Source organism: Sinohyriopsis cumingii, chromosome 7, assembly GCF_028554795.1.
Source record: "Sinohyriopsis cumingii isolate HCF-2022 chromosome 7, ASM2855479v2, whole genome shotgun sequence".
Lineage (NCBI taxonomy): Eukaryota > Metazoa > Mollusca > Bivalvia > Unionida > Unionidae > Sinohyriopsis > Sinohyriopsis cumingii.
Window position 1 is genome coordinate 81,679,421 of NC_142967.1, and position 26,452 is coordinate 81,705,872.

The following is a 26,452-nucleotide window of genomic DNA, read 5'->3' on the forward strand; positions in this document are numbered from 1 at the left end:
TCAATGAGGCTAGGCACATAAGAGATAATTTCCATACAAATAAGACATGAAAAACTATAGATAGCAGAGGAATAAAGCTAAGCACCTGATAGATAAGGCAAAAGAGAACTACTATAAACAGGCTATTGATGAAAGTAAGAGTACCAAAACATTGTGGAAGCATCTAAAAGAGCTGAACCCACCAAGAACAGTTGTCTTCCCCCTAGACTTAAGCAAAATGAGGATATAGCAACATCTGTACAAGACATTGTGGAAATCTTCAACAATTTCTTCATAACATCTCCAGTAACAGTATTTGGAACCAGACTAACATCTCAATTGAACTAGATGCTCTTCTGTTATTTATAAGAGCTAAAATTCCTGATGATAATTATTTTTCAGTAGATAATGTTTGTGAAGCTGATGTTTTTGATATGCTAAGTAAGGTGAATATTAATAAATCCTCTGAATTGGATGGTATTGGTCCACGAATTCTTAAAATTGCTGCACCAGTATTAACAAAGTCACTAACGCGTATCATAAATTTAAGTATAATGAGTGGTAGTTTTCCAGAAACACTGAAATGTGCAAAGGTTACACCTATCTTTAAGAAAGGAGAAAAGGAGGATCCAGGGAATTACAGACCAATATCAATTCTTCCTGTATTGTCATAATTATTTGAAAAGCATGTAGCCATTCAGGTCGATACATTTTTTGAAACATTCTCTCTAGTTCATAAAGCGCAATCAGGATTTAGGAAGTACCACTCGTGTCAAACTGAACTTACCAAATTAATTGATCTTTGGCTGAAGGAAATGGATAATGGACATTTGACTGCGATTGTTTTCCTTGATTTCAAGAAAGTCTTTGATCTTGTTGATCATGAAATTCTGCTGCAAAAGTTGATCTGTTACAGGTTCGACAATCCTTCTTTAAACTGGTTTAGATCATACCTAAACCAAAGGTCTCAATAAGTAAGCATTGGCAATATTAGCTCTCAAACGATTCATTCACTGGTCCCTCAAGGCTCAGTTTTGGGCCCTCTCCTCTTCCTTATCAATATCAATGATCTACCATTAAATAATGAATCCACAAATACAGATTTGTTTGCAGATGAGACAACATTGTATACATCTAGTTCTGATACTGAAGTTACCCAAATGAGATTAAACTCAGACCTTATTATAGTCCAAAACAGGGCACAACAAAATAGGATGGCAATTAATGAAGGTAAAACAAAATGTATGATTCTGGGGACATCACGAAAGATACACAAGTCAGGGAACCCAGAACTATCTCTTGCAATAAATAATCATCAGTTAGAGAATGCCAAACATGAAAAGCTTTTAGGTGTGACCATAGATAATAATTTATTATGGAATGACCATATTGATAAGCTTTGTAAAACACTGCCATCCAAAATTGCCCTACTCAGCAGAATCAAGAAATATTTACCTATGGAAACTCGAAATCTATACTACAAGCCATATATTCTTCCAACAATGGATTGATGTTCAAATGTATGGGGAAACTGTGCTAAATCTGAGCTTGACAGGATTTATAAACTTCAGAAACGAGCAGCACGCGTAATTTTAGATGCATCTGTTGATCATCTTTCAAAAGCATTATTTACAGAACTCAAATGGTTCACAATATATAACATGATAGATTTTCACAAGGTGGTTCTTTTATATAAATGTCTACATGGAACTGCACCAGAGTATCTTCAGGACTTAATCAGGCCTTTTTCAACACAATACCAGTTGAGATCAATATCACATGGAAAACTTCTCACACCAAAGTCAAGAACAGAGCAATTTAAAAAGAGTTTCCAGTACTCTGGTACAGTTCTGTGGAATAAGTTTCCACCACTACATGTAAAATCTGCTGAAAACATTAGAGTATTTAAGAAGAGATATCATGAGCATGTATGTGCTTCTAATAGATAATGGAATTTAGTATTTTAATACTAAACTTGTTAAAATAAACAGTAATTATTGCTATCTTCATATAATGTGCATTCTTATACTCTCCTTAAGAGGGCCTCAGGGGAGAATAGTCCTTGACTAATGAGTCACCCTTTATAAATAAAGCATTAATATTATTATTATTATTATTATTATTATTATTGCTGTTGGGCAGCTTGGATTTTTTCATGTTTGAGGAATCTTGTCAGTTCGATGTGAATACATCCTCCCACAGAGTGCAGAATTATCACTAAGACACAGATCCCCTTCAACAATATTTCATTTGATGTTACATTCATCCATTTCCTGTTCTATGTTGGTAACTGCTGCCCTATTCCAGTAATTAGTCCTGAAAAGATCTTGGGTTACCATGTTGTATCCCATCCATTGGGGGTTAGGGTATCCCCTATTATTTTCAAGATACAATTTGTTCACGGGCATGGCTTGTATGCAAAGTTAAAATGCAACATAGGCTCTACCTCAATACAGATTTTTAATTAAATGACTGATTAAACATTAAATTTGTGGTGTTTTTTTTACTATTCACCATTGTTAATATGTGTCTGGGGTGCTCCCAGAGAACAAGAGGTGAACAGCTGAGTGTCTTTATGATTGTAAAAGAATTGGAGAGTCAGAAGACAAATTCCTCATGAGTGAATCGTTGTTTGCTTAGTGCAAATACACTGGGGTACATGTAGCATACAGTACATGTACGTACAAAAAACCAGGTGGGAATAATATAATATTTATTGTTCATTTCCAGATAACTTTTATTTTAGAGAACAATGTGGGAAAGTTTGGCTATGAGACGGGCCCTTGGGATACTAACTTTGACTGCCTCAGATGTTCAAAGTGAGCATGTAAGAATCATTATATTTTTTGTACAATATGGACTAATGAAGTCTGGAATCAAGCTGATTCCATAAGTAGGTATATAAGGTGAAGGAAAAGTCAGTCTCCTTTAACGTCTGAATTTTCAGGTTTTTCTCTTTCAGAGCACCAAGATGAAACCTACTGTAAAAAGACTAGTTTTTTATCCTTGGTCCCAGGAGTCTATGGGCCAGTCTCTTCAGAGACAATTAAGGCCCCTCCTGTAGGAGGGAATGAATGTTTTAAGAGGGAAGGGAGGAGAAGTCTAACACCCCTCATGTTCACAAAAATGATACTGCCTTCTGTGAGGAAGGAAGTGCACCACTTGCTTGTCTTAGGATAGCATATTGCACACTCCCAAGAGGAAGGAGCTGAGTTGCACCCAACACTTCTTGGGGTGGTATGTTGCACCCTCTCCTATTGGAGGAGCATCACTTCACCTTCATGAGTGATGAAAATAAGAAGGCTGTTACATATTCATGTCACCTGACTGGTCATTGACCAGTGACTGGTTGGTACACCGGTCAATATCTGGTGACCACATGCCAGCCACTGGTCACCTGGCACCAGTTACCTGTCACTGGTCGGTTTGAGAAAGTGACTGGTAACCTGTTCACTTTGTCCTGATGACCATTGAGATCGTACCTGTCAGTGGCCACTTGTCATCTTGTATTGGTTGCTGAATTTTCACTGGTCATCACTCAGAGGCTTCATGCTTTAGGGATTGGGACCAGCCCAAGATCCTCTCTTTTCCCACTCTATAATCAGATCCTGTACAGCATTAGGAGTCAGCCCATCAGGTCCAGACTTGGGAAGGGGATCGGATAGGTATGTCCCCATTATTGTTATTTGCATAGATATGTCCCTTTACATTTATTTGCATTAATCTGTAGGGGATGTTGGGCTTTGCATATTGAGGTAATTGGTTCATGATGCCCCTTTGGGCTACTGGACCCCAGACCATGAGTAGAAATGGTGCTATGTCTCATGTCCCACCATATCCACCAGGAAGGCTGGAGGCATAGAATCATCCAGGAAAGACAAGTGATCTCTTCATCATGGAACTTCTACAACACAGAGTCCACACTCACCATCACAAACAAATATGGGTAATGGTGAAGAGTGCTTCTTTGTCACATCCTCTGAAGGACATAGATAAAATCCTGCTTAGAGTTTCCAAATGATGATGCATCATCTATTGTCGACTCCAATGAGTTTGAGGTAGAAACAGCTCATTTGACACCTCCCTTCAAGCCATCCAGCTCTTGAAGAGGAGATCTGGTATTTTGATAAGGCTGTAAATGAAGTTTACCACCTTCTACCCACAGACTAGCAACTGAAACTATTTGGCACACATCCCAAGAAGATCCTTTCCATTTTGGAAAAGATCTCTGGGACCCAGCTACAGCTAGATCTGCTTTCTCAATCCTCTACGATTGAGGGAATGTCACACATGTGCTCTACAGGCCAAGACTTTGCTAGATGGATACACTCACCAAATGTTCCATGAAAGCTCCCAAGTTGGATGCAGGTTCTTTATGTGTGGGTATTACAGGTGAGCCATTTATCAGAAAGTCCAGCTTATTTTCACCATATCTTCCATGCTGACTTCTCAGCTACTTCATTTAGTATGCTGAAGGAGGCCGCTCTGAGCCCAGCTGTATTACAGCACATGCTGGAAGCTGTGGCCAAGACACCCTGGCAATCTTTGATACATTGGGGTTTATTGGCAGAACTTGTACACATCTGCCATGACATTGTGCTGTCCTCCTTGAAGGTCACACTTAACCATAGTTAAGACCTTCTAAGGGCTGCTACATAACCCAAGATCACCTTGGAGGACTCATCCTCGGTGTGGCTTCACAAGATGTAAAGGATCAGTATAGATCCTTTACAACTGCCACAATCAACCAAAAATACACCTCCAGAATCAGCTCTCCATAAAGTGGACAGCTTCCTGTCGGAACTTGTGTTGTGATATTACTTACTGTCTTGACTCTGTAAGTTCTCTGGTTTTGGTGCAATTATTGGCCAGAGAGCTATTATAATCAGTTTTCTCACTGCAAGCTTTTTGTTCTTGTAGAACTGGGTGAACCGAACTTGTATTTTGCAATAACTTAAGACATATCTTTTTTGACTCTATGGTCTTAAACTAATAGAAAAGAGCAAGAACCAACAAGTTTGGTAAAATTCAGCAAATAATTTATTTTCCTAGAATAGACCTAAAAGTTCTGTCACAAGTCCAAGGTATAGAGTATTCTGAGTTAATTCCATTGGTCTTACAAATGAATTCCAGTTTTGAAGGTTCTGATATGCCAAATAGTCCTGATGTGCTAACAGTCTTGATATGTCACTGTGATAAAATCCAGAATAGTGATTTAGTCCGAAATCAGTAAGCACTTTGTGATTTCAGTGAACGATTTAAGTAAATAAAATCATTTCAGCTGAAACTTAATTAAAGGGAAGTTATGTAAGTAATTTCCATGCAGATGTTGTTGTTTTTGTAAGCTCATCTGACCATGTGGCCAATTGAGCTTATGGTATGGTCCTTCGTCTGTCACATGAAGTGCATTGTCTGTTCACAGTTGTTATTTACAACTAAAATAGAATCTACTAAGACTGATGTTAATAATAAGATATGGGATAAATAATTCTATTTACTTCAAACTTGTATACAGATTGTAACATACTAACAGCTGCCTCGCTAGGCGGTCAGCATTAAGAGAAAGTGTTAGGACTGGTTTGCCTGGTGTCAGGATAATGTGACTGGGTCGGATATAGTGCTACATGTCTGTGGCATGATGCCCCAGTGCTAGACATCACTATAAACTGCCACACTGCAGACATATGACTGAATTTTTTTTTAAGCTATGTTAAATATCCAAATCACACATACCTGACTTATGACACAACAAAATGCCCTGGACCTATATCAATTAAAGTGGAATTTTCCATCAAACTGTAAACAAGGTTAGATCTGTTTACTTAAGTTTTAGCAAGCTATCTGGGAAAGAACAGGTAGACGTTGTTTTTCCCAGGGGAATATTGTGAGTTCAGATCCAAATAAACATCTTTACCTCAATAATAATAATCTAAATATATAATGTAAACTCATAGACAATTATTAGCTATGTAATATGTTGTTTACAAAATAACAAGATATTAGTCAGGTATGTCCTAAACTCAGTTGCAGACCAAGGTCAACCACACAGTGCAGATACACATAACATACAACCATGGACAAAAGCCCAAACACAATACAAATTGAAATACATACAAGTACATAACTACTTTTGTGTAAATGTACGCAGAAACAAAACCTGAGCACATTTTAGTTCAGGTCTAATCAGTAATGCATAAACAATGAGTAAACATAATTCCGTGACCAGAAATGGAAAGCAGTGCAGTAATAGTAAAGTACTACATATTTAAAATTTGCCTGCCTGCTCCTCACATATTTTCTAATAATGCTTTGCATTAAATTATGTCTGGGTCATTGTTAAAAAAGTTATCAGCTTGATATACTAATTAAGACACAATTAGGTTGGAAAAACATTCTCTGGCTAATGTTTTGGAATTGTTGGAATTCCACTTTTAAGGTCAAGGTAACATATGTTTTAACTAAGATTTTGAGAAAATAGCTTGGAATAGGTAGCAGACACATAGGATTTTATGAAAAAATAGCAGAAAAATCTTGATAGCTATTTGGTGGGTTTTGCCAGTAGATGACTTTGAATGAAAATTTTGGTCCAGATAATTCGTAGTTTGACTTGGTTTTGATCTCCCTTTCATGGTATTTTTAGAATCTGCCTTAGGTATGGTAAGTAGTTGACACTGGTTTGACTACTTGGAGTTAACAATGGTCTGATGTTACTGAAGTATTCATCTCAGAAAATTATGAACTATTTGTGCCTGACAGATGCACTTATAATTGATTGCTTCAGGTTAGATCTGACCATATTTTCCATCATTATCTAGTCATTTGAAAATCTTGACATTTTGAATTCAAGATTTATTTTTGTTTGAGTCAAAAAAATAAGGAAAACAATCAAATGAATTAAAAAAGTAATCTGAAATCCCTGGTGCTTTATATATAGATATTAAATTTGTTTACAGTACTTTGTAATAATTTAAAATTTTCACATGATTATTATGTTGCTTTGCACATGCCTTTTTACACTAAAAGGTACCCCCATGTGCAGTGGACATTTCATATCAAGTGAAAGTTTATTAGATGCCTGCTCAGCTTTCGTCCGATACATTTGCATGAGAGAGCATGCTGGCATAACATTACTGTAAAGAGATACGTGAATGTTGACATCAGTTTTGAACAATTTTATATCAGGGTAGTAAATGGTCAGCCTGATGCTTGATGCTGTTGGCTGCAATTAAAGAGAAGTCATGTAAATAATTCCCATGCAGCCATCTTGTTTTTTTTGTTTTTTTAGCTCACCTGTCTATGTTCCCTTGTCTGTCACATGACATGCATTGTCAGTTCACAGTTCTTATTTAGAATTTTCCTGACACGAATTTGCACAATTTTACTGGGAGGATTGAGAAATTAATGCTGTTCAGATTTGTTGAGTTGATGCCAATCCATAATTCAGTATGGCCATCAGTACAAAAAAAAAATGAAAACCTATAAACAACTTCTAAAAAACCTCTTAACAGATATTGACGAGATTCAACAAAAAGCAGTGGCACAACATTTTTTTTCTTCAAATTTTTTTCAGATAATGTCATCATGATGTGTCTTTAGTTATTGAATGAGAAAAACCTTTAAATGATCTCTTTAGAAAAAACACTCAAGAGAATGTGACTGAAAATGACAGAAATAACTCTGGCATAAAAGCCTTTTTGTAAATGGTGCCAATATACCATAAAATATGACCAGAGTTGCTAAAAATTAAAAAACCTTTAAATGACTTAATCGGAAACAGCACTCAAGCATCCAGACGTAAAGGGTTTTCAAATTTGGATAAATGATGCCATTGGCCACCATTACTGGGAAAAAAAGAAGAAAACAACATTTAACAATGTCTCAACAAATGCACATTTAAATATGTCTAAGGTGTTTCATAATTGTACACAATGATGTCCAGATACCATAGAACATTACTGCTTTTTCTACAAAGAAATGTAATGGTAAATGGATTTTTTTCTTCTAACTATGAAGATTTTCACTTCAAAATCATTAAAGAACAAATATTGCTGATGAATGTCCCTACTTCTTGGATCATTTGCTTAGCTTTAACAAATTTTAAGTCCATCCATATACATTACTAGACTCCCAGATTGGGAGAATTGTGTAAATGGAATAGGAATTATATATTCAAAATTCTACATTGAACATTGCATGTCGTATCAATGCAAGTTGTGTACATGTTACTAAACTTTTTGTATGATTTGATGGGAAGTCCTATTTGAAAACATGTGGTAATGGATTATGGCAAGGCTGACTCATGCCACACACTGGAGGAAATTAAACATGAAAGAGGTTTCATTTCATGTGAAAATTCAATATTCAGATTTGTTCCACACCATTTGGTGGCACTATGAGATTATGTGCAGCCAGCTTGTGAAGTCAAGCTGAAATTAACTAATGAGTGTCAGATCGTCTTTGTTGGAGTATATTATGATTTGGGACTTGTATACATATGGTAGTTTTCCCTGATGTTTCTGAGGATACACGGTTATTAATGGCTTTATTCAAACTTTGATATTTGTGTATTAGTCATATTTCCTATACATCATGATAAAAACTTGTGCAGTATAAATATAACTCAAATTATTTAATAGATTGAAAAATTTTACACATCAGTGTATAGAAATGAGATAATGTATCATTGGATTGGCTAAGATTTGTTTTTATGTTCCATAAAAGCTTCATTTTTGTAGATTTCAGGTGAACCTTATATGGAAACTTGTCTCATGAAGCTCTTGGAAGAGTACATGATGGTACAAATCATGTGATCTTGTTTCTTAATGACTGAGTTTGTCACAGGCATAGACCACATCTCAGAAAACTTTAATAAATATGGCATTACTTAAGCTTGATATTGAGTAAAATTGGTGCATGCAAAGTAATGAGGTGGTCTAGTCATCTATTAAATAATACTTGATTAGATCCTGTTTTTGTTACCTTTATATTTCTGTAACATGGCTATTTGTCTGCACTACTGGTATATAGCCAGAAGTGTGCTCATGTGCCATTAAACCCATATATATGTGTGTGTGTGTATGTATATGTATATATATGTGTGTGTGTGTATATATACACACACACATTACAAATAACATGGCAGGTCCCTGAGTGGTCTAAAGTGCTCACTGTTCTGGATCACTGCCATCTCACCTTTGTCTGTGTGGGTTCGAGTCCAAGGCTCGGCCAGCGTGGGTACGTGGGAAAGCCTGCCAGTAGCTTCTCGTGGGTCGGTGGTTCTTTCCTGGGTTTTCCAGGGTTTTTCCTCCACCAGTTATACTGGCTGCCATGTATAGCCTATCTTGTGCTGAAAAATGGCGTTAAACCCTAGAACAACAACAACAACAAATAACATGGCATTATCTAAAGTGTTTGTACAAAGCCAATTGGTATATCAAATTGTGATCTGCCCATGGCACAATAATACCAATATATAAACATTCTTTCAACTGCAGGTCTATAAATCAATGATGAATTTCTACTCATTGATTAATCATAAATGACATATGAAAATAGCGATAAAAAGTATTAATAGTCCGTTTTCTAAATGAAATTAAAATGGTACACAATTTCATTGGAATCCTTTTTTTCTTCATTCCCCTCTCCCTTCTCGTGCATAAGGGACAAAAAAAAGCAAAAATCTGGAGTGAGAGAGAAAGACATATGGCGCTGGACAAAAACATTAAAACTGAACTTGTACCAAGTAACCTACAGTAATCTGGTTCGTCATAACAGTATTTGTATTCTTTCCTACAGTGTTCATAATGTCAATGATACATAGTTGCAGTCGCCAGTCGACACTATGTCTAAATATTAAATTTGTTGGTTACAAGCTTACAAGGCACACATACTGTTGCGTATTTAATGCTTTGTTGTTGTTGATTCTTAAACCTATTATAATGTTCTGAATTTCGATTATTAAATATAAAAATGTCCAAATGGTCACTCCCTCTCCCTCCCTCTCTCCGGATTATTGTAGCTAGATATGGGAGAAAATTCATGAAAATAACAGCATTGCAGATTTTCGCTTGTGTCATATGACGATGCTTCTGGACCTATGAATGATGTTAAAGTTTAGTCAAGCCATCCAAAGGATAGAGAGAGAGAGAGAGAGAGAGAGAGAGAGAGAGAGAGCAGTGGCATCACTAGGGGTGTGCGGACTGCATCAGGTGACACAATCAGAGTGGGTGACACCAAAATGACTATAAAAGTTTTGAATTTTTGTGCAGGAAGGAGGTTCAGGCTGCTTCTAGCTACAAAGTTTATACTCCCTCCAGACCAAATAAACTTCCCATTTTGGATGCTGAAGCAGTTCAGGTGGGTATTTCTACAGGTAGCTGGGGTTGCCTCCCATTGAAAATTATGGAATTCTTAGAACAAATGGCCAGGTCACCAAAGCCTCACATACTGATCTCTTTTAAGCAGCCTCTATTAGTCTGCGGATGAAGGAATCTCTAATTGCCAGTGGCTCAGTATTATTTGTTAGAAGTAGTTCCAAAAACGTCTTGGCATTTATCGTCCTTGTCCATTCATGGTCTTGTCAGTGGAGCTTCTCCAAGTTCAAAGCCCAAGGAAGTAGTGTACAGGACATGGATGGACAGCTGTAGGGACTTTCCATCTCTACTGTAGACTGTACCTATTTCTTTTATTCCAGTTGGTGCCAGACTAAACTTTTTCACAGCTTAGTGAAGCATAATGGTCAATGGTTGGATTCTTTCTATCATAAGAGATGGATACTGGCTTCAGCTTGGGGCTCTCCCTCCAGTAGTCAGGCTCCTATTTGCTTCTGCCTTTTAACCATTGTCAGGTTAAAGGAAGAGGTACACAAATGGGTGCAGTTGAAGGGGTGTAAAAGGACCAATCTCTTGCATTCTATTCCCAGAGTTTCTTGTTTTTTAAGAAAGTGGATAGTCCTATAATTATTGACCTTTTCTACCTAAACAAATTGCTGCTTGGAGGAACCATTTAAGATGGAGACCACAGCCTTAGTCAGTATTGCTTTAAGACCTGATGTTTGGTCAGTCCCCATTGATCTTCAGGATTCACTCCTTCACAACCCTATCTTTCCTCCACATTGAAAGTGCCGTAGACTTTGTTGGAAGCTCTGCTGTCCCTGAGACCTTGGACATGGGAGTAGTTGCAGCCCATTTAAAATTATTAACAGACCTGCCATTCCTTGTGATTTTACCATAAGTCTTATGAGAATGACCTTAAAACACAGATTTATGCAATAAAAGCAAAAATTATGGAAATATGGTTGTTGCAGTAAAATCAACACACAGGTTTGTCATTGTTTGATTTGAATCTAAGTTTTGTATTAGATTTAATGGAGTTGTTCAAGGAAGCAGACTAACTGTGTAGGAGTACCTCAGATTTAATGGAGTTGTTCAAGGAAGCAGACTAACTGTGTAGGAGTACCTCAGATTTAATGGAGTTGTTCAAGGAACCAGACTAACAGTGTAGGAGTACCTCAGATTTAATGGAGTTGTTCAAGGAAGCAGACTAACAGTGTAGGAGTACCTCATTTGCTTTAAATGGCATGACCAGGCTATTGCTTATATAACTTTTAAACAGTAGTGTCCAACAAGCAATGAATGTTCAAGACGAAAGGAAAAAAAGCCTCTTAAAAATTCCTAATAATCAGTAGAGAAGAATAAAAAGGAATATTCAGATTTTTGGAAGGAAATAAAACAGGAATGGCAACAATTGAATTTCTTGACATGTATTGATTATGTCTCATAGTGGGAGATATGATTGCCATCATCATGTGATGTCTGGAAAAAAATAATCCAAGAATTCTTTTGAGGGATGGGAAGAAACCATCGAGTTTAATAGGTTTGGATTTAGTTTTTTAAAATATTGGAGGTACTAAGCAGGCTTCACTTGCATCTGCTTAAGTTTCTCCATGTAGTAACTTGGAAATCAAAACAGGGACCCTTTGAATTTTCCAATTTCTCTGGGATGGGATTTCCACCATCGAAATTGGTGGAGAGATAGGGACCACTTTCTGAGTTCATGTACCCAATCTCACTCACCACACTCCAATCTTATATGTTTCCGTCAGATTGGGGGGTTCTGATTCTTCAGGATTGATGGTCTAGGGAAGAATCTACTCTCTATATCAACACTGGAAATGAGGGTAGTGTTCTTAGGCCTTCAGGGGTGCATCTACTAAATAAAAGATCATTGTGTTATGGTCTTCAATGACAACACGGTGGTAGCATACTTCAGGAGACAAGGAGGCACACATGCATCTTCTCTCAGTGTGAAAGTTTGGAACCTACTTTGTTGGAAAGCTTCAGGAGGCATATTCCTTTTTTGTATGCCACATTCCAGGTAGGAAAAAAGTTTTGGCAGACAGACTGTCAAGGGAAGATAGTTATTAAACCAGTCTGTAGCAAACTGCCTGCTCCATCTTTGGGAAACCCCCTTGATGGGCTGGTTTGCCTCCAAGCTGAACAACGAGCTCTTCTTTTATGTTTTCCTAGTCCCTGATGAGGTCCTGGGCAGTGGATGCTTTTAGGATGCAGTGAAATTGTTTGTTTGCTTATGTCTTCCCACCCTTCAGGATGATCCAGCAGGTCCAATACGTAGTCTGGCACTCCACTTCTCAGATTATTTTGGTTGCCCCTCTGTGGCCCCACTGATTGTGGTTCAGCTATCTTTTCAATCTGCTGGTGGACCATCCCAGGACCTTACCTTAGAGGAGGGACCTCCTACCACATCACAAGGACTCTCACACCTATACAGCAGTTCACAGATTTTCTACCTCAGTGCTTGGCTTAATGCTTGGCTTATCTCAAACGATCTCTCCGCCAAGGAAAGTTTTTGATCCAAGTTGCCAAGTGCATCATTTAGTGCAAGAGAAGATTGACCTATTCATGCTAAATGGAGAATCATTTTTGAATTTATAGCAGAAAACATGTAAATCATAGCTGGCCCTCTGTGAGTACAGTGTCTGATTTTCTTCTCTTCCTATTCAAAGAAATACAATGCTCAGATTCTCTTATAAAAGTGCTAACGAGCAGCCCTTTTTCCAACACACACAATTTTCAAAAGGCTTTCCCATCGGGACAGATTATCACTTAGCAGACCTGATCAGGTATTTCGAATTCCTGAGATCAGTGTCTCTCTCTGTCTCTAATGCTTAAATGGAATCTCTCTTGTGTCTTGTGGTCTGTCTATAAACCCTCATAAAAACTTTGGATGAAAATTTCTTTGAGTATCTTACCTTCAAGACAGTTTTCTTGCTTGTCGTAGCATCTGTGAGATGAAGGAGCGAGCTCCATGCCCTATCCATCGAGCAGGGCTGTATCATCAGTTCAGTGGGAATTGTGAGGCATTTTCTCTCCTTTGCCAACCAGTATTTTTATGTGTGCAAAAATGCAACTCCTTTGGTTCATCAGCTCCTGATTGAGATCCCCAATCTAAGCTGTATGATACAGACTGTTCTGGGGATGACCGAGATAGACTGTTATGTACAATTAATGTTCTTCATTGTTACTCAGCAGCCTGTAAAGGGAGAAGAAAGTCTATATTCTGTTTTTTTTTTGTGTACATGTTAGCAGTTTACAGTCTGTATTCTGTTGGTTTTTTGTGTGTACATTGTTAGCAGTTTACAGTCTGTATTCTGTTGGTTTTTTGTGTGTACATGTTAGCAGTTTACATTCTATATTCTGTTGGGTTTCTTGTGTACATGTCAGCAGTTTTAGTCTATATTCTGTTGGTGTTTTTGTGTACATGTCAGCAGTTTACAGTCTATATTCTGTTGGTGTTTTTGTGTACATGTCAGCAGTTTACAGTCTATATTCTGTTGGTGTTTTTGTGTACATGTCAGCAGTTTACAGTCTATATTCTTTTGTTTTTTGTGTGTGTACATGTTAGCAGTTTACAGTTTATATTTTGTTGGGTTATTTTGTGTACATGTCAGCATTTTACAGTCTATATTCTGTTGGTTTTTTGTGTGTACATGTCAGCAGTTTACAGTCTATATTCTGTTGGTGTTTTTTGTGTACATGTCAGCAGTTTACAGTCTATATTCTGTTGGTTTTTTTGTGTACATGTCAGCAGTTTACAGTCTGTATTCAGTTGTTTTTTGTGTGTGTACATGTCAGCAGTTTACAGTCTATATTCTTTTGGGTTTCTTGTGTACATGTCAGCAGTTTACAGTCTGTATTCAGTTTTTTGTGTGTGTACATGTCAGCAGTTTACAGTCTATATTCTGTTAGGTTTCTTGTGCACATGTCAGCAGTTTTAGTCTATATTCTGTTGGTGTTTTTGTGTACATGTTAGCAGTATACAGTCTATATTCTGTTGGTTTTTTTTGTTTACATTCACACAAAAAATATTAGTAGTAACATAATTTTCCCTCTCAGTTGAAGGTAAAACAGCACATACAGAAAAAAAATAGAAGATTTTTTTTCATATTGTTGGATTTGAATTTGGTTTGTATGCAGGTGAAGTGGCCATACATACAACTACGTGATGGAAGCATCTAAAAATAGGTCAGAATCTCTCGGTCATAATTTATCGATGTCTGTTGACAGGCAGTGATAAATTATTTATCATATTTCACTCCAGTGAATTTTTTTAAAAGTTTCACTCAGAAAATTCAGTAATTCATGACCTAGTGTAAAATAAATATTATCAGTGAGTGAACATGTGGATGTTACTTTTAAAAATACCCTGATTGATGTTCTGCCTTAGTGTTATTTTAATATTTGACATTGATGGTTGTAATTCTTGTTGGATAATATCTGGTGTTGAAATAAAATGGCAACAAATAATTTCATCTGTGTTGACATTTTGGCCCATATCACATTCCGTTAGGTAGGTTTCTTTGGCCTTCTCTATTTCTCAAAAACTTTGTGTCACTAACATGCTAATAGGAAAGATGTGGTAAAAGTTAGTAACAAGAAAAAACATTGATTTAGAAGATATGGACTGTATTACTTACACTGTCTCAAGCCTACTTTCTCTGTATAAGAAAAACATTCTGTATTATACTGTTTCAGGCATACTTTCCCTGTATATGAAAAACGTTCTGTATTACTTATACTGTCTCAGGCCTACATTCCCTGCATATGAAAAACATTCTGTATTACTTGTACTGTCTCAGGCCTACTTTCCCTGCATATGAAAAACATTCCGTGTTTTACTGTCTCAAGCCTACCTTCCCTGTATATGAAAAATATTCTGTATTACTTATACTGTCTCAGGCCTACTTTCCCTGCATATGAAAAACATTCTGTATTATACTGTCTCAGGCCTACTTTCCTTGCATATGAAAAACATTCTGTATTAATACTGTCTCAGGCCTACTTTCCCTGCATATGAAAAACATTCCGTGTTTTACTGTCTCAAGCCTACTTTCCCTGTATGTGAAAAATATTCTGTATTACTTATACTGTCTCAGGCCTACTTTCCCTGCATATGAAAAACATTCTGTATTATACTGTCTCAGGCCTACTTTCGCAGCATATGAAAAACATTCTGTATTATACTGTCTCAGGCCTACTTTCCCTGCATATGAAAAACATTCTGTATTATACTGTCTCAGGCCTACTTTCCCTACATATAAAAAACATTCTGCATTACTTATACTGACTCATGCATATGGGGAAGTAAAGACTAACAAAATACATGTTGTAGGTGTTTTTTTCTTTTTTAAAATATACCATCTTGAATTTGTAACACTAGCTGATTACATTATGGACTAAATTGCAGTACTATATAGTGGTAAGAAAATGTTTCTTTAAAGACAGCATTTTAATTAAATTCAATACATAGTCTTCAGACAGTGCAAATTCTAAACCATCATCATGAAATAACAATGCCTGAAGTGATATGATGAATGCATGATTTCATTGTTCACAATCAAAGCCTGTACTCCAAATCAGTTTCATCGTCCTCTGTCACAGTGTAATATAGAGAGACTGCTGTACTTTTATATGGAACTAGGCTTGTCGGCCAAAAGAAATGAAGGCAGAACTGAACAAATATTTGAACAAAACCTTCATTTAAACAAGTTAGTTTATTGTCACTCTGAAGTGAAGATAAACTATATTTAAATTTCTTGATTGACTTCGCAAGCACAATGCATAGTTTTTGAAACTGTGTTTTGTGGTAGTCAGGCCCATATTTGCTTAAGGTTTATTATTATATTATTTGCTTGTATGGTTTGTATTAGGAGAACAGACTTTACAGTTATCTCAACTTTTCCACCTATAAACATTATAAATATCATTATAATTATCACCTACTGTGCTTTCTGTGTTCAGTGCTCTTTCAACGTTTTCACACTCTTTTTTAAGTACAGTGTTTTAAAATAACATTCCATTATGATAGTGTACTATTTCTCCCTCCTGCAGAATGATGCAGGAAAAAGTATTGTTTGGATGTATTTACAGCCATTTTAGGAAGCCATTCCAGCACTGTTTTGCAACTTTGGCTTCAGTGGCTGGAAAAGTAGCTGCATTAGGGGCTGTTGGAGCTGCATCCGGAATGACCACGAAACAGGTGTTTGATGGATGTATAGCTTCTAAAGGATGCATAAAAAAGTAATTGATTATCCAAGTTTGGAAACCAGAAACTCCCAAGTGGTCTTTTGGTTGTTGTCCTGCAATTGATCCGTTTTGATTTATTAGCATTGACAAAGTCAAACTTTTCTGAGGTGTTTTGATGTGAAATAACTTGCATTGATGATTCCAATCACATGGGAAACTGGCATTGTTACCTGGATTCATCAGGAGGATCTGGAATGCCCTGCATTGCTTATGTGGTAGCACCCAATCATTTATTCAATATTGACTTGTATAGGCTTGCACCATCATCTGAAGTTGTTTATTATTTAACCAGGGGACTAGCATACATGGTTGACAAAGTTGTCTGCCTCTATTATGTTCAACAGTATCATTACAAGCTTGGCTGGATGGGCCAGTATGTGGAAATCATACCCTTGAGTGTTTACCAACCTCACAAATGCTTATTGATTTCACATTGGAATACACTTAATAGTATACAAATGTCTGTTGACATTTACGGACACTCAACCATCTGATGATGTCAATTGGACTAGATATGCTGCCAAAGTGGATTTGACTGAGTTTACCAGTCAGGTTGTTGCTGATGTTGATCCAGGTGAGTTTTGAAGATTGAAATTATAAACTTAAAAAGTCTAAAGTGGACATTCAAGATAATGCTGTAAGACTCCAAGGTACCATCACAAATATTTTGGCCATAATCAGTCTAAGGAATCAAAGACTTGTGTTTCGGTTGCGTTTATCAAAGATTCTGTTGATAATGGTGCTGCTTCAACAGAACAGTATGTGAATGAAGAAATCACATGTGCCTGCATCAACTCATAGTAACTTCATGTGGTATTTGGGAGTATATTGACCAGCGAAGAAGATAAAGAGTGGTACATTAAATGGACAACTTTCACTGCTGTCAGGGATGGCCGGATACACCTAAACTCACATGTTTATTTATCTCACATGTTTTTTTATCATAAATAGATCTAGAGGAGACTGGAGTGGAATGACTGTATTGTTAAATAATCATCATAATGACAGATCAGCTGTGATATATTATCATGCTTTTTATTATAAATAGATCTAGAGGAGACTGGAGTGGAATGACTGTATTGTTAAATAATCATAATGATAGATCAGCTGTGATACATTATCATGTTTATTTATCATACATAGATCTAGAGGAGACTGGAGTGGAATGACTATTGTTAAATAATCCTCATAATGATAGATCAGCTGTGATACATATATATCCTCCCAAATTATAACTGAACCAATTGATCCCACCATGACTGATGTTAAGATTAGAATGAAGAAATTTGATATAAACAATGTTATATTCATCCCCATTTGACCTGTGTGACAATAAATTTTTCTGTAAAAAACTCGTCATCATGATGGAAATTACCCCAAACTGTTAAACAGGTCCAGTCTGTTTACAGGAATTTTAGCCAATCAGCCTGACAAACATCAAATAGACTTTGTTTTTTGTCCAGGGGAAAGACCAATATCCTGAACTCAAAACCAATTAAAGATGTCACACAAATTGGACATTTTTAATATGTGCATCATATTATTGTGTATCAGTTAGAGGTTTTTCATAGTTGAGTTTAAGCTTTCTTGACATTTTAACTATTTTTCTTAACCTTGTTGTTAGGTCCCCCACCCTTGCAGCCTTATGGTAACTTTTTTTGGCATCTTATTCCAATTAAGTTGATTGTTTGATTTTGCAGGGCCACTCTTGCCTTGATTTTGTTGAGATACGAATCTCCAAAATTTACATTAGATTCTGTAAATTTTAGCTTAGTTCTTCTCACAGAAATGTGGTCTCACACTAGTTTGCATAGTCCTTTGTTTAATTGCTTGCACGCCTATTTTTTGTTGTAATTTGAAGGATAGTTTTCCTTTTAAAAGTCCAATCATTTTATCTTTTTGAGTTTTCCTTTATGTTGATTTCTTTGTCTCGGATACTAAAACAGTTAAATATTGCTGATATCTTTTGGACTGAAACTACAGTTTTGTTTTGATTCATTTTAAATAAAGGCTCACTGGCTGGAAGAAGTATTGTTGTTTTAAACTGTGTTCTTTGCTAGTTTCCATTCAAATTCATATACTGAACATACTTATAATACAGTTTGATTATAAGTCATCCCCCACCTTTTCAGGGCAACAGATAGCCAATTTATCTCGACACTCCTGTATGTTGGGGTGTTTTGCTTGTCAGATCTGCCTTAAGGGGTGGCTTGTTATTAGTGAGTCAGAAAACTAAAAAAGCCCAAGTGGATGGATAGATGGAAGGATGATCAAGTCACATGCATGACAGAAAACTTAGAAAATATCACTTGAATATTAGAAGCTAACTTATTAAAAGGAAAATACAACTTAAATAAACTTTTATTGCATCAAACACAAGTATTAATATAAATACAGGTTGTTATGAATTCCACAAAAATGGAATCACAATACTTGCTAGTAAATACTTGTGGTAAACAGCATTGACAGACACTTCACTTTGTTGTGGGTAGTATTTAATTTACCCATAATATTTTAAAAACAAATAACTGTATATACAAGCAGTGTGTTATGAATACCATCATGAAACAGATAAACATGGAACATACACATTTCAGAATGGGAACCGTGGTACAGAAAGGTAAAAATACTTGGATTCACATAATTTTGTGTACTGCAGATGTTTAGAGTTTCCAATTTTATCCCATTATTTTTGTATATTGTGCTTGTAAGAGAACTCCTACTCCGCATGAATAAATTTTTCAGTAACAAACGTAAACTCCCTGAGAATTCTTCCTTCCATTTGGGCGAACCAGAACATTCCAAAACACTGGATTGCCTCATGGAAACTCTGTATTTGATGGTCTGGTGTACTCCCTTCAGTTTTTTCTTCCGTCACGTGGCTGTAATGTCTGCACTGTGAATGTTGGGAAGATTTTCCATTGTTTTGGGGATTAATAAGCAATTTTATGTGTTTGATGTGTGCATATTTTTCAGAGATGTTTGGATTATACTCCTGATTGTGTTTTTTTTCTTCATTTAATCCCTATCATTTTTAGCAGTTGTAAAATCTGTGCATGTTGTGTATTATTTTTCCTTTTATCCTTCTCTTTTCCCTTGTCAGTGATGAGATAAAAAATTAATTTGGCTGAGCATTTTTCTTGCTGGAGTAGGTATTTTGTGAACTTTCTCTATCCCTGCATATTAGCAATTGTACCAGCTGTTTTATCTAATTGAGTCCCTGCATATTTAAGCAATTATACAAGCTGTTTTTAGCTAATTGAGTCCCTGCATATTAGCAATTGTACCAACTGTTTTCAGCTAATTGAGTCCCTGCATATTGTACCAACTGTTTTTAGCTAATTGAGTCACTGCATATTGTACCAACTGTTTTTAGCTAATTGAGTCACTGCATATTGTATCAACTGTTTTTAGCTAATTGAGTCACTGCATATTGTACCAACTGTTTTTAGCTAATTGAGTCCCTGCATATTGTACCAACTGTTTTTAGCTAATTGAGTCCCTGGTGTTTGGTAAGCATTGGCTTGTATTTTTCTGTACTAAGCTCAGCATTGCTTCCTTTGTTTTTTTTTGTTGCAATTAAGGTAGTAGTGAGAACACCCAAGTATGTGATTTCTTGTTGAAATTATAAATAGCATTGACTTAGACCACATGTGTTACTTTTAGTTGCATAGAAGTTTTTTAGAAAAGGTTGTTCTATCCCAGCTTGTAACTCATCTGAATTCAAACAGTCTTTTTAGGAATGTACAATTTGCATATCGCCCTTGCCACACTACTGAAACTACTCTTCTAAAAGTAGTTAATGACATTCTCTCTGCTCTGGATAGTGGAAAGATTACAGTCCTCACCCTCCTTGATTTGTCTGCAGCATTTGACACAATAGACCATGATATATTACTTCACTGTCTCCAGCATGTATTTGGCATTCATGATACAGCCTTACTGTGGTTCAAGTCCTACTTGGTCAACAGGACACAAATTGTCTGCAAGTGGAATACACTCCAGTCTAGTTGATCTATGTTGTGGCATTCCACAGGGGTCTGTTCTTGGACCTGTTCTCTCCATTCTATACACTCAGCCGCTCTCAAGCATCATAGGTCATCATCCAGTGTCTCACCAATTGTACGCTGATGACACCCAAATGTACAAATCTAGCCACCCAACTGAAGATGATGCTACCATCCAAGGTGTAGAGAGGTGCATTTCTGATGTGAAATCATGGATGACATGTAACAAGCTGCAGATGAATGATGATAAAACTGAGGCCATTCTGATCACAACACAAAGACTTTCTCATTCACATCCTTTACCTCAAACAATAAATATCAGCAAGTCACTAACATTAAATTCACACAGTCAGTATGAAACCTAGGTTTTACTCTGGACAGTACTCTCACACTGCACCAACATGTCATGAACATATGCAAGGCTACATATCTTGAGCTGAGATGCATCAGCTCCATTCGCAAATATCTTTCAGTTGATGCCACTAAAACAAATGTGTGTTCATTAGTACTTTCAAGACTGGACTATCGTAACTCAATTCTGTCTGGTTCATCTCAATATCTACTCCAGAAACTTCAAAAAGTTCAAAACACAGCTGCTGGAATCATACTTAGAGTACCATGATCAGAGCACACCTTCCCACTGTTCTGTACCCTACACTGGCTATCCATTCGATCCAGAATCAAACACAAAATTTGTTCTCTGTGCTATGTTTCACTGACAGACTCTAGTCCAACATACCTATCCGACCTCACCCATATGTACACACCAGCAAGATACTTATGCTCCTCTTCCAACAATCGTATACTCATTATTCCCACTATGAAAACAGTGTCATATGGACAGCGTTCCTTTGCATACCAGGGCCCAGCAACATGGAATGAATTGCCCACTGAACTTAGACACAAAGACACAGTGATCACATTCAAGAGTGCTCTCAAAACTCACTTATTTCGACTGCAAGAACAAACTTAAAGACCTAATAATGTTTCCTACCTTAAATATTCTCAGCATGTTTTTTCCTCCTGTGTTTTCTAATTTCATGGTGTTTGTTTTTGTAATCATATCATTATATGTTTTTTATCTTATAGGTGTTGTCTAATGTTGTAAAGCACTTAGAGCTTCTAAAGATTAGGTGCTATACAAAGTCCTCATTATTATTATTATTATTATTATTATTATTATTATTATTATTATTATATAAATAAAATCTTATTTTACTTTCTGTTACTGGAATGATGTCCAAACAGAATGTGATTCCATGTGGTTACAGGAGATCATTTGTGATGATACCCCCCCTTGCTTACCTTATACTTCTGCATCCTCTGTATGTGTATATATATATATATATATATATATATATATATATATATATATATATATATATATATATATATATATATATATATATATATATATATATATATATATATATATTATCATTGTTGAGGATGAAGATTCCTTCCTTGTTGTCTTCAGTTTTCAGGGTTCTCATTCTCTGAGTGTCTCGTGTGTCATTTAAGGATTACCTTAGTCTCTTTATAGACTTTTAGGTTAATGAGCCGCCTCTGTAGGGAGTTTATATATGGGTGAAAAGTGAGTCATACTGACCCTTTAGTAGAGGAACAGCACCCTCCCAATTCAGTAAGTGCAGAGTTCTTGAGAGAGAGGAACAGTACTTTTCCACTACAACAGTTACACCCTCCTCTTAGGAAGGAGTTGTGCCCTCTTTCATCCAGAAGGATGAGGTTTTTGTAATGCTTCCTCCTTTTTATTTATTATATGCTATGGATAATTGTATTTTGGACCTTACCTTTTCCAAAATCAAGTTCATTTTCTACCTGACCAGAATCATTGATTTTGGTTTCGTAAACAATGTGTTTTATCTCAATCTGAGTCCAGATCCTTGAAAATTCCCCATGAAATTCTGGGTCTACCTGTTGTTACCATATTTTATGCTGTAATTTTATAAACACACATTCTAATTACAACCAAGATTTTATCTTGTAAACATTTGGAATCTTCAAGAATAAAATTTCCCATTAGGTAATTTAAAAAAAAAAAAGGTTCTGACCTAAGGTCAAGTAGAAGTCTATATAATCTTGCTTGTCTATAAATTATTCATTTGTGTTGAAAGAGCTGAGCAGAATAAGTTGTAGTATTGTTGTGTCTAGTATTTTATTTGGGCTGGAATTTATTCAGATTATTTTAATTCAGGTTATTTGTCTCAGGAAATAAAAAACGCTCAGAAATAATATTCTTGGAAATAGAGACTTGGGTTATAATGAATTTTCATAGTAAGATATATTCTTGGATTATATTAGTGTGTTCCAACAAAAGACTTGGCACATCACCACAACACAGGCCATAATTGGCACATCATCACTTCCCATGTTGATTATTTATTTTGGAATATCAATAATGTTTATTCAAAAGTTTAAATATTAAGTCTTGAGTTAGAAATTCTTGGATTAATTGGGATTTAAATCACAATACTGTAAGTTATTTTTTGCTGTATTACTTTGTATTTTAAGGAAATGAATTATTTGTTGAATTTGGCAAAATGTTTTGGTTCTTGCTCTTTTTCTGTTAGTATAAGACCATAAAGTCATAATACTGCCTAATACTCCTTTTCTTATATATCAAGATACATATTACCAAAGTAAAATCTTGCATTAGAAAATTACCAAGTCTACTTGACAAGCAATAATTAATTGTCCATAATTGACTGTATGAAAAGATAACCGAGTTGAAAGATTGATATTACACATCATGGAGTCTTACAGTTGTGTTGTTCATTTCACAAATTCCATTACTGATCACTACAGTTTGCATTTAACAATAAAGACTACAATGACACAGGAATTGGTCTTTTGAGAATACCATTTTTCTTTTTTAAATAAATCAGAATTAGTTTCTTTTCATGTGAACATGTGTAACCTGGCCCCGATTTCACTAAACATCTTAACACACTTAAGATGTTTAGTGATACTGGGCCCTGGCAAGTGTTTGTGATTTATATGAAGTTAATATGCTGTCACTTTGTTTTGATTCCAAAAGACAAAAGAATTATACTTTGTTTATCACCTTGGAAAATGTTGGATTCCATGGCACTTCTGTTCAGTTATTGCTGTCAACACCCAGTCTAAAAGTTATGGATAAAACAGTAATCAGGAACTAAATGGACCATACCTTCTTGAACATAAAGGAGACAATTATTCTGCTTAAAAGCTATATTTTTGTATGGGTCATAAAGTTTACACTGTTTGAGTTCTTTTCCTATATTTTAGGTAACCAAAGAAGCTAATGTGTCAAAGGTCAAACCACAGAGAGCTGTTTCTAATTTAGAGGGGTTTAAATTGAGGGGAAAATTTGGATGACACTGTAAAGAAATACGTGTTACATACCTGCCTAGGAACAACTAGACCATAAATGCCTCAGGAACACTTCTGTTGCTGCAAAATCAGAAGCACATTTTTTCTTGTTGCTGGCATTTTACCCTCTAGACATATGAAAATTGAGAAGCCTGGGAGGATTATGAAAAAAAACGTCATATAATGGAATTTGAATCTGCTGAAATAAGCATTATTTTGTTATGAAAAAGATCTTTTGATGGCCTGAATTTAGAATAAAAACTTTCATTGATAAAGGACTTTCATATAGAGGCATCAGATGTTACTTTCAAATATCATTGAGGATAAATACATGTATTATTGAACTATGGGTATTCTTTTGCTTAAGTTATAGAAATTTGTTTTCATTTCATTTTAAAAGACTGAAAAAAAATTATTCTTATTGTTACAAGTTGGAATGATTGATAATTTACTTAAATTTGATTTTTAAAAGAGCTGGCATATTGTGATACAGTTTCCGTGTACATTCAAGGATATGGAAGAAAGTACATGGATACATATGTATGCACTTTAAGCATAGAGTAAAATGCAGAGGGGAGCATTGGAGTGGAGTTGGGGGTGGAGTCTAGAACCTGGAATGTGGGGTCTGGGGTGTATTAAGACAAAAGTACAGAGTTTGTTGTCATTAGCATGTGTTTATTCTCAAAGTTATGTCACTTAAGTACAATTTCATTATTGTAATAAGATTTGGGTACTTTTGTATATGAATAAGTATGCATAGGTGATAAAAAGTTGTCAAAATTAATATCAACACTGTAAAATCAACACTTGATTGATAGTTCAGATACGATGTGCAACATAAATAATGTATTTTCTGATTATGTATAAAGTAAGTGGTGTCTAGTGTGAATTTTATTGGCCTTACTAATCAAAACCAAGTAATGAATAAAAACCAAGTACTTCTGTTAGAAAATGGCAAATGTGAAGCGGCTGGTACTGTGTCCTGTCAAAAGTGGATAGAATTAATTACCTTTCCAGGGTCTCTTTTTAGATGCATGATTAATTGCAGGATTCACATAGGTTTTAGAAAATTTGAGCCAAATACTCCTAATGTGCATCAGTCATGCATTTTAATTTTTAGCTTTATCATTTTTTCTTCACTAAATCTCTCCAGTAATCAGAAAATTTACCCCTTTTTTCAAATGTAGGGGGACTTATCCTTCTAAATTTTCAGTTTTAAAACTGACCCTGCGTCAGATTTTGTTGAATTGTAATGTGCAATGTAGAATAAAGGCAATGCCAACATATCCTTGAGACAGAAAAACACTCACAGGGCTAGAGAATTCCACTTGTCCATTCTGCCTAATGAGTCATGGGTCCTTGTCCATTCTACCTAATGAGTCATGGGTCCTTGTCCATTCTACCTAATGGGTCATGGGTCCTTGTCCATTCTACCTAATGAGTCATGGGTCCTTGGTCAAGAATGACCCACTTTATCTTCTTAAGATAGTTAGAAAATATAGTCACATTATTGTGTTTTGTTCCTGAAGTACAAGTGGCAGCAAAACATATTTTTGAAGCCTTATCCAAAGCTCACAATTTGATCATTTATCTTAAATTGTTCAGCCTGTGGCAGCTAAAGATATTAAGCTAGAAAATTCTGTCTTAGTAACTGATGAATGATTATATTGAGATGGTTTTGAATTCCAGCCTGATAAGATTTCCTTGTATCATGGGGTCATGATTTTTATACCCAGGGCAAATTGTTGTACAAAGGTCAATAATCATGGCATAATTGTCAGTTAGTAGAAGTTACAAAACTGCTTGTGAGGATTACTTTTGTCAGCTGTGTCTTGAATGAGTGATTGTGTCTCAGGTTCATGTGCAGAGAAAGACATTGATTTGCAACAAAGACATATTTGTTAAATGATAAGAGGCAAGTGGGAATTTGTATTGTCAGGTTTTACTACTTTGTGTCATTTTTTTATTGAAATTTTGTGTACTATCATACTGCCATCAATGCTGTTTTAGAGTACCACATATGCAATTTAAAGTTTGTGTTGTTTGTTAATTATGCAAATGACCAAAATTGTTTAACAGTTCTAAACTCTTGGGTAGAGTTAAAAAGAAAAGATTGGAAAAAGAGGCTGAATGTTGACTTGAGTAGTCATTTAATGGAATATGCTTTTATAATTCCACATATATTCTTTGAATTTTCTGCAGTATTTCTTTTCTTTATTGTGAGTCATATGGCTTCTTGAAAATGACAGATTTTAGAGTTTTTTTTAGTAGTTGCTCTTGGAAATGGTAGTAAACATGTAAACTTGCATATGATAATGATAAAACAAAGCTTGTTGCTTATATTAGCTGATGATTTTGTAGATATCAGGACCTGTTAGATTTACATGTCACCTTGGTACTGTCCCTTTACTTGGAAAGTTTTCTTTGTATTGATGCCAAACATTGTGTATAGGAAGAAAGATTGAATATTATCTGATGGTCCCAATTTAA

General features: G+C 35.7%; 1 long non-coding RNA gene across 3 annotated transcripts in view; it reads left to right on the forward strand.

The window, feature by feature from the left end:
* LOC149795624 (uncharacterized) overlaps positions 1 to 24,306 on the forward strand; it is a 46,082-nt gene extending 21,776 nt beyond the window's left edge. The window contains exons 1-2 of one of the 3 annotated variants that reach the window (XR_016422370.1): positions 2,703 to 2,806; positions 23,879 to 24,306. This is a non-coding gene — a long non-coding RNA (uncharacterized LOC149795624). Of the gene's footprint in view, positions 1 to 2,702; positions 2,807 to 16,345; positions 17,158 to 23,878 lie in introns of those variants that run through there. The other 2 variants (XR_016422372.1, XR_016422371.1) reach the window with 2 other exon arrangements.
* Positions 24,307 to 26,452: the final 2,146 nt, after the last annotated feature.